Source organism: Heterocephalus glaber, unplaced genomic scaffold (genome assembly GCF_053883595.1).
Source record: "Heterocephalus glaber isolate CG9 unplaced genomic scaffold, H.glaber_assembly_v1.0 deba00001504, whole genome shotgun sequence".
Classification (NCBI taxonomy): Eukaryota; Metazoa; Chordata; class Mammalia; order Rodentia; family Bathyergidae; genus Heterocephalus; species Heterocephalus glaber.
The window spans coordinates 48,159,212-48,167,191 of record NW_028258324.1 but is presented as its reverse complement, the minus strand read 5'-3'; the positions used below and the strand labels follow the sequence as shown (position 1 = coordinate 48,167,191).

General features: G+C 38.6%; 1 pseudogene; it reads left to right on the top strand.

The window, feature by feature from the left end:
- Window positions 1-6,745: 6,745 nt before the first annotated feature.
- On the top strand, window positions 6,746-6,874 carry LOC147825331 (U2 spliceosomal RNA; annotated as a pseudogene).
- Window positions 6,875-7,980: the final 1,106 nt, after the last annotated feature.

The window sequence follows — 7,980 nt, the reverse complement described above, 5'->3', positions numbered from 1 at the left end:
ATAAGCTAAGTGTGCCCTTACTGAGGAAGCACTAGATCTGTAAAGGAAGGGAGAGCTACGTGCCAAAGGAGGTTGCATAACCTGGATGGCACAGACCAGCTGGAATCAGACAGTATTCTTGGGAGAGGATCTTGAAGGTACCTTATTCAAGGGAGTTGGGTGAAATATAAAGTTACATAATGGAGAATTTGCCAAAATGTGAGTGATTTCCCATAAAACAGGACTTAGTACTCTGTCAACGGCTTCAGGATTCTGCTTTTATTAATCTGCTACTAGAAAAGCCCCTGGCATTACATCAAAAAGTAATGGCCCACATTAAAGGAAGCACTGCGTGAAGGACAGGATCAAAAAGCAGAGAAAAGTGACCTACCTAGAAAGGTCATACTATAAAAACCAGGAAAGCACCCAGCTGACAAGTTCCTTGGGAGGTTGTTATGGCCTAAATTTTGTCCCTTTCAAATTCATTTGTTGAAGCACTGACCTCATGTTACAGTTGAGATCCAAAATGTCCCACAAAATACTCGAATATTCAAGGGAGAGGCTTTTGGAAGAGGGATTTTTTTTTTAGGGGCATTATTTTGAGAGGAGTTAACAACAATAGATCTTTTACTACAATAATTTTTTTAAATTTAAAGTTCACATTATTTTTCAATCATATCTCATATTTAGGGGAAGAGAAATTAAAATAGTTAAATGTGGAAGTGACAAATGACCTTCTTTATAAAATGTATCTTCTATCATAAGTTTATCATTATTAAAGCTTGAAACTGTCAGAGGCATTTGGGATCCTATTTTAATTGTGTGCATATTGAATTATCTTTTTTTTTTTTTTTTTTTTTTTTGGTACCAGGGATCGAACTAGGGTCCTTGCGCTTGAGAGGCAGGTGGTAGAACCACTGAGCTAAATCTCCGGCCCCATATTGAATTATCTTACAACATATTCAGTTATAAATTATTCTTTCCTTCTCCATTATACATTTGTGTGAGAAGTGCCTGTGCTCCTGCATGTGCACATACAAACAGGAGCCAAAGAATGGTTGTAGTTACTTTATCTGCCTAGTTACTTTTGTTTCTCTTCATGGAAAGATTTTTTTCACCCTACCTGACCTGTGGGAAAATGAGTCTGAGTAGCCAGGTGAAGCCCATACTTCACTACTTGACTTTGTGATTGACCTAGAGGTTAAATATCTATGCATGTTGGACAATCTGTAGTGATAGGTTGGAAACTTTGAAGAGAAGAGATAGAGATGTCAACATTTAGTATTGAGTAATCTTTTCTGTCCAGCTCTAAATAAGCTCTACAAGCCTCAAAAGTTGGTCTCTCTTCAATTTGTCATTTTTTTAAAATACCTGGCTGTTTCAACTATTACTTTAATTCACTGAGTATCTCCACCAAAATCTTCAATAAAGTCTTGTTTGGCCTCTAATATCTTGTGTCAGTTATTATTTGTCACCTAGTGTACCTTATTTAATGTAAATCATCTTTAAGATATTTTCTTCTATTTTAACAAATGAAATGATAACTCCCATGGAGTACCATATTATAATCTTCAGACTCTATAATGAATCAGTAAGGGATATATTTAACCTCAGGGGAGACAATATGGTGTTCATTGATTAGGGAGATGCATGAAGAATGTTTGGAGGCAAAACAAACACAAAACATTCTTCAATACCATTAACCTTTGGGCTTAAATCCCTTCCTGCCATTTAGCATCTTATACTCTTTCTGAATTAGCTGTTGTGTTTTGGAAATGGAAACTATCATACTGAAAATGAGAGTATTATTGAAGGTAACAAGGCATAGGTTAAAAGTGTCTGTAGAGTTGAGGTGATAAAAATGAGCCCTGAGCCTGAAGATGCTATTCCCTCTGACAGCCCGTGGGGCTCTGGTGTCACTGACGGCTGTCACACTCCTAGCCTTCAATGTGCTGAAGGTGGCCCTGGATAACTAGCCCCAGAAGTTCCTGGATACCTCTGTGGCTGCCTGAACAGGTTTTCAGCTGAACTCCTGCCAGCTGCTGTGTCCTTCACTCACCACCCCTCGGGACCACTGTTGCTACCTTTCTGAGGAGTGGTCGAAGGCCCTGCCATCATGGGGCAAAGATTGAGGAGGATACAGAGCACATTGGTGAAATCCCCAAAACCCTAAGCCCCAGTAGTGTGGAATCACCTCTGCCATCCCACCAGGAGAGCCCTGGGTAGCAGGGACAGTCACCATTATAGCCCTGTTATTTTCTCAGAAAGGCTGGACTATCAACCAAGCAGCTGCTTCTCCTGAACTTGGGCTGAACTATCCCCATGACAGCTGTAGCTCTCCTACATTCCCAAAGCCCATCTCACCCAATCCACTGCCAGCCTTATTACAAATGGGCTTTTAAAGTGCAGCCCGTGTGTTCGCATGATGTTGTCCAAATGTGTCCTCACATTGCTAAATAAAACTAAACATATTGTAGTGGATTCAATGGTGTTCCCAAAAAAGACATGCCTATGTCCTACATCTTGACACTCATGAGTGTGATCTCGTGTGATGAAGTAAAGGAAGATGTGGTCATGCAGGAGTAGAGTGGGTCCTAAGTGCCATGACTGGTGTTTTTAATAAGAGAAAGAGAAGGGAAATTTTAACTCAGAGACACAGATGCATCCAAGGAGGAAGACGATGATGTATCAATAGAGGCAGATTGGAGTGAACCAGCCACAGGCCAAAGTCCCAGCAAAGGCTGGCAACCACATGAAGCTGAAAGAGGCTAGAAAGGGTTCTGTAGAGGGGGTAAAATCCTGCTGCAAGTTTGATTCCATACATCTAGACATCAGTACTGTACAAGAATAAATGTCTGTTCTTTTAAGTCACCCAACTTGCAGTAATTGTTATGACAGCCTTAGAAAATTAATATATCTACAAATGACAATTTTCTTTCAGTCTCCAGGATTTGTATCTTGTCCTTCCTGGGAAAAATTTCATATCAAGAAAAAAAATTGTCAGGCAACAGAACAGCTTCAAAACTATGAAAATTAGTAGTGATAGAGTAAAAGAGTGGGGAAAGAGAATGAACAAAAGAAGGCATCAGAGGAGATGACAGCCAAAGAGAAACCACACAGGCAGCTACGGGCATCAGCAGGGTAACAGTTGGCAGTATTGGCCTGACCCAGCTTCCAGCTATAGGAAACCAAGTGGGGTTCACATTCACAGCTGCTGCAGAAGACAAGTGTCATTAAGTCAGCCTGATTAAGACAATTTCAAAAGTTGCATAAGGTCAAGCTAGAGGCCAGGACTGGAAATGCTCATGTCATGTCATGTTCTTGCTAGGTATTTGATCATTCCTTCCATCCTACATCATGGGGGCTCTGGTTTACTCTCACTTGCAAAGGGCTAGTTCAGCACGCAGTTGGAATTTCTACCCAGATCATTCCTGGGAAGTTGTACTTCATGTAAATTTATGATGTCACATTTTAATGAAATTTCAATGAGCCACTTCTTTGTGTAGCACTTCTGGGGAGTTAGGTCATTCCTACTTTCCTACCTCCTTCCTATATCCTAAGGTTGGAGTCCAAACCCCAGGAATATGGCAAGGTGAATGGGGCAGCAGTGTGTAAGTGCCACTGGCCACTCACAGGGAAGCACAGTGGACTGGTATATTATCTGCTATTGCCAACAACTGTGGCTCCCTCTTCCTATTTTAGATGGGGGATGAAAATTGTGGACCACATGCACTTTAAAGCAAACTTTTAACTTGTACACGGCTATACTTTAAGGACACCAGGCCAGCAGCTGAATCTAAAATGTTATTCAGGAATCATTTTTAAGGTCCCTCTCTGTGCCGGACTTTGAACTAACACTGTGGGATTTTTAAGTCAGAGATCACAATTGTTAGATATACACAACTTTGTGTGGAAGAAGAAATCATGTGAACCTTCAGATGCAGAGGTGGATCAAGGGGCAGAAAAAAGCCAGTGGGCAGGCAGGTGGAGGACAGATCGATAATATAGACTCAGGTGGTTTTGAAGACCCATTCTGTCCCAGCCACTAGGGAGACAAAGCAGTTAAGAAGTGTAAGTGTTCTCCCTTGGGGAGACTACAGTCAAAACATGCATCCAATGCCTGCCACTTGTTTCCCACCTCTTTTCTCCACCCACTTCCCTGCCCTTGATCCTTATATCTTTTTAAACAATTTTTTAAAAATTTGACAGGGTTTTCCTGTTATCCAGACTGGTTTGGAACTCGTCAGTTTTAAGTGATCCTCCTATCTCAGTCTCCCCCACAGCCAGGATTACAGGGAAGGGGCAAGACACCCAGAAACTGTGGCTTGGTTTTTTTCATAGTCATCATCACTCTTTGAAACAATCATGCTCATTTATTTGGGTACTTGTTAATAGTTTTTTTGTACCACTGGAATGTGAGCTCCCTAAGAACTTGGCCTGCATCATTGCCAACCCCTAGAATGGTGCCTGACAGCTCATAGTTTCTTGATGAATGTTTGTTGACTGAATCAAATATAGCCCAACAAAAGTGGAAGAAGCCAGTCATTAAAGGGATGAAGAGCATGGGCTCTGGGTCCAGACCTCCTGGGTTCACACACGAGCTCCTTAACTTACTCAGTTTGACTTTGATGTGGTCCACCTACCTTTTCCAGTTTTCTTGAGTATGAACTGGGGACTCTAAAACTGCCATTGCTAGGAGGATTGATAAGTTAATATATGAAAAAAAGTACCTAAAGTAGGGTTTAGCAAACATTTTCTTGAAGAGTCAGATACTAAAATATTTTAGTATTGTAAGCCATATAATCTCTTACAGTAACTCAATTCTGCCTTTGCAGTACAAGAAACAGCCATAGAGGTTACATAAGTATATGAGTGTGGCCCTTTTGCAATTACAACATTAAGAATTATAGCACAACATATGACATAACATTAAAGAATTTTAACGCAAAACAATAATCTATTACCCAGGAAAATGGAAGTATTTCTTGTGCAGCAGATTCACTGTGTGATCCTACAGTCTCTGATCCACACTCTAGTTACCTGTTTAATGGAGATAATAACTACTCTGTCCTATCTTGCTGGGTTGCTTGGCAATCACATGAAGCAAAAGATGATATGAAAAGTACAAATGTACTGTGTACAATTTAATGCAAATGCTCCTCTAATAGGATTCCATGATGCTGTTTGGATCCAAGGTTACCACGCAAGGAAACTTGGTATTATTTTACTCATTTTACACATAAGGAAGCCAGAGACATTAAGTGACTCATCTGGGGTCACACTGCTGATAAATTGAAGACCTGAATTTGAACCCAGACAATTTTTATTCTAGTACAAGCTTCTTTTTTGTGTGTGTGTGCCGGGGATTGAACTCGGGTCCTTGCGCTTGCGAGGCAGGCGGTGAAACCACCAAGCTAAATCCTTGGCCATGGTACAAGCATTTTAACAAGAGCACAGCCCATTTCCCCACATACTGAACATAAACCTTACACTACAGAGTTTCTTAGGACTTTTTTTCTTTCTCGTTCTTACATACAAGGATCTCATTTCCCTGGGTACAGCCCACAGCAAAGTATGCATTAGTTACTGGAGAAGTTGCTTCCTATCCTTGTAGTTATCAAGAAATAGTTTTAAACTCAACCTGCACATTGTCTTGTGAAGTCGAAGAGAAGAAAAGAGGAAAAAAAATCCCGTGGGACAATAGCCCTTTGATTAGCTTGAATTCAAAAAAGGGAAATTTCACAACATAATTCTATCCCTGATCCCCACCCCCACCCCAACACACCACTTTCAAGAAGCACAAATATGTATTTTTAGTCAATTATATATGAGTTGAATTACATATGATGCGTTACTGTAATAAACTTGACTTGATCTAAGTCTACAGTAACTAAGAGAAGGAGCTTTTAGGAGCTAATGAAGACTTTCTTTACTTATGATAGAATGTAGGAGGCCTGCAATCATGGAAACTCAAGACATCGGCTCTCAGCCACCATGTGACCAGAGCTTACACCCAATGCTGTCAGCTAAATGCCTGTGAGAGAACTGTCCAACTCCAAGTGTATTTTTCTTCCACTAGAACAGCTAAAATTAAAAAGACCAACACTACCAAAAATTGGCAAGAAGGTGGGCAACTACTTGAGCAGCATGGATGCAAAAGGATTGGTCACTTTGGAAATGAGACTTGTCAGTTTCTTCAAAAAATAAACTTACATTTGGCTATAAATGTCTCTAGTTTCTCATTCTTTATGGCTGAGTAGTACTCCATTTTATTAAAAAAACACATCTTCTTTATCAAGTCTGTGATTGATGGGCATAGCTAAATGGATGCACATTGAGGTCGTACTCTTAAGTGAAATAAATAGGACACATGTAAATATCTAATAGTTTTTCTGGTGTGAGAAACTTAAAGTGTAAATAAGGATTAAAATGTATAATATATAATTTGAAAAAGGAAGAAAAGGTCCAAAAGGGAAGGTGAAGTGGGAGGGGTAGGGGAAAGCAAAGAAGGGAAAGGAATAAATATGAGAAAAGGAAAAAACGGAAGCAAAGACTTTGTAAATGAGAGGGGTTGAAGGGAGGGCAGGGGAATGGGGAATAAAATAAGAACCAAGTTGTATCATGTAAAGGTAAAAATTCCCAATGATGAACGTCATCATATTGTATACCTAAAATGTACCAATAAACTTTATTTAAAAATAAAATAAATAAACTTACAGTTCCCATATGACTCAGCAAATCAACTTTTACATATCTATCCAGTGGCATCACTTCTCGGCCTTTTGGCTAAGATCAAGTGTAGTATCCACTGGCTCTAAACATATATTTTCTCCAGAATATTTGTATGTGAATGTTCACAGTATTATTATGGAAACAACCCAGATGTCCATCAACTGATGAATAAATCAAGAAAATATGGTATTTCCATACAAATTGAAGTCTACATGGTAATAAAAAGGAAAAAGCTGGTACATGCGACAATATGAATGAATCTCAAAAACATCATGCTGAGTGAAAGAAGACATATAAAAGAATACATACTGTGTATCTCCATTCATATGAAATCTCTAACAAAAGTTAAACTCTACAGCCACAGAAAACAGGTTGAAGGTCTGGGAGTAGGAGCCATAATGGACTACAAAAGTAACGCGAGAACTTTTTGGATGTCAAAAGGACTCTAAATTTTTATTGTAGTAACAGTTGCATGACTACATAAATTTTCTAAAATTCATACAAGTCTATATTTTAAGGAGTTGAATGTCAAACTATGTAAATTATACTTCAATAAAGCTATAAAATTCATTTTTTAAAGTTCAGTTAACATTTTCCTTAAATATTCTACATATTTATTTTAGAAAATGTGCAAGATATAACAATGGAAAAGAAAAACCTTAATTCTACCAGGCAGAAATAACTATTAGTGTTTTGAATTAGTTAATATTGAAAATTCCATCATAACCTTACAATTTTCATCTAATGTTACATGCCGAGCAGTTTACCATGTGTCTTAGTTACTGTTTTCATTGCTCAGACAGTCACTTCTGGCCAGAAGCTTTAAAAATTAGTACACAATTTGCCATTTTTCCGACTCCTTCCCTGTGTGACCATGAAAGCATGAGTGGAGACAGAGCCTCTGCTAGCTTGGGCCCTGAGACTGATGACCCACACTCTCCAGCCAATGCATACCGAGAAATAAATTTTATGAAATTGCTGAGGTTTAGCATTGGTTGTTACTACAACATAACTGATATTGCCCTGACGAGTATTGTTCTTTGTATTTCTGTATGACAATAAATTTTTTAAAAATAGATTGATGTCATTTCACTTTGGGAAAAATGCATAACTTGATATTGGGACTGCGTATGACTCTGAAATAAATGAAAGCATATGGTTCCATACCCATTGATATTATAATTTGAAAATAATTTCATAATGCATTTCTATATACAAAGAAAGGAAAATATTTGACTTATAGGAATAAACTTAGTTTTTATGAAAATT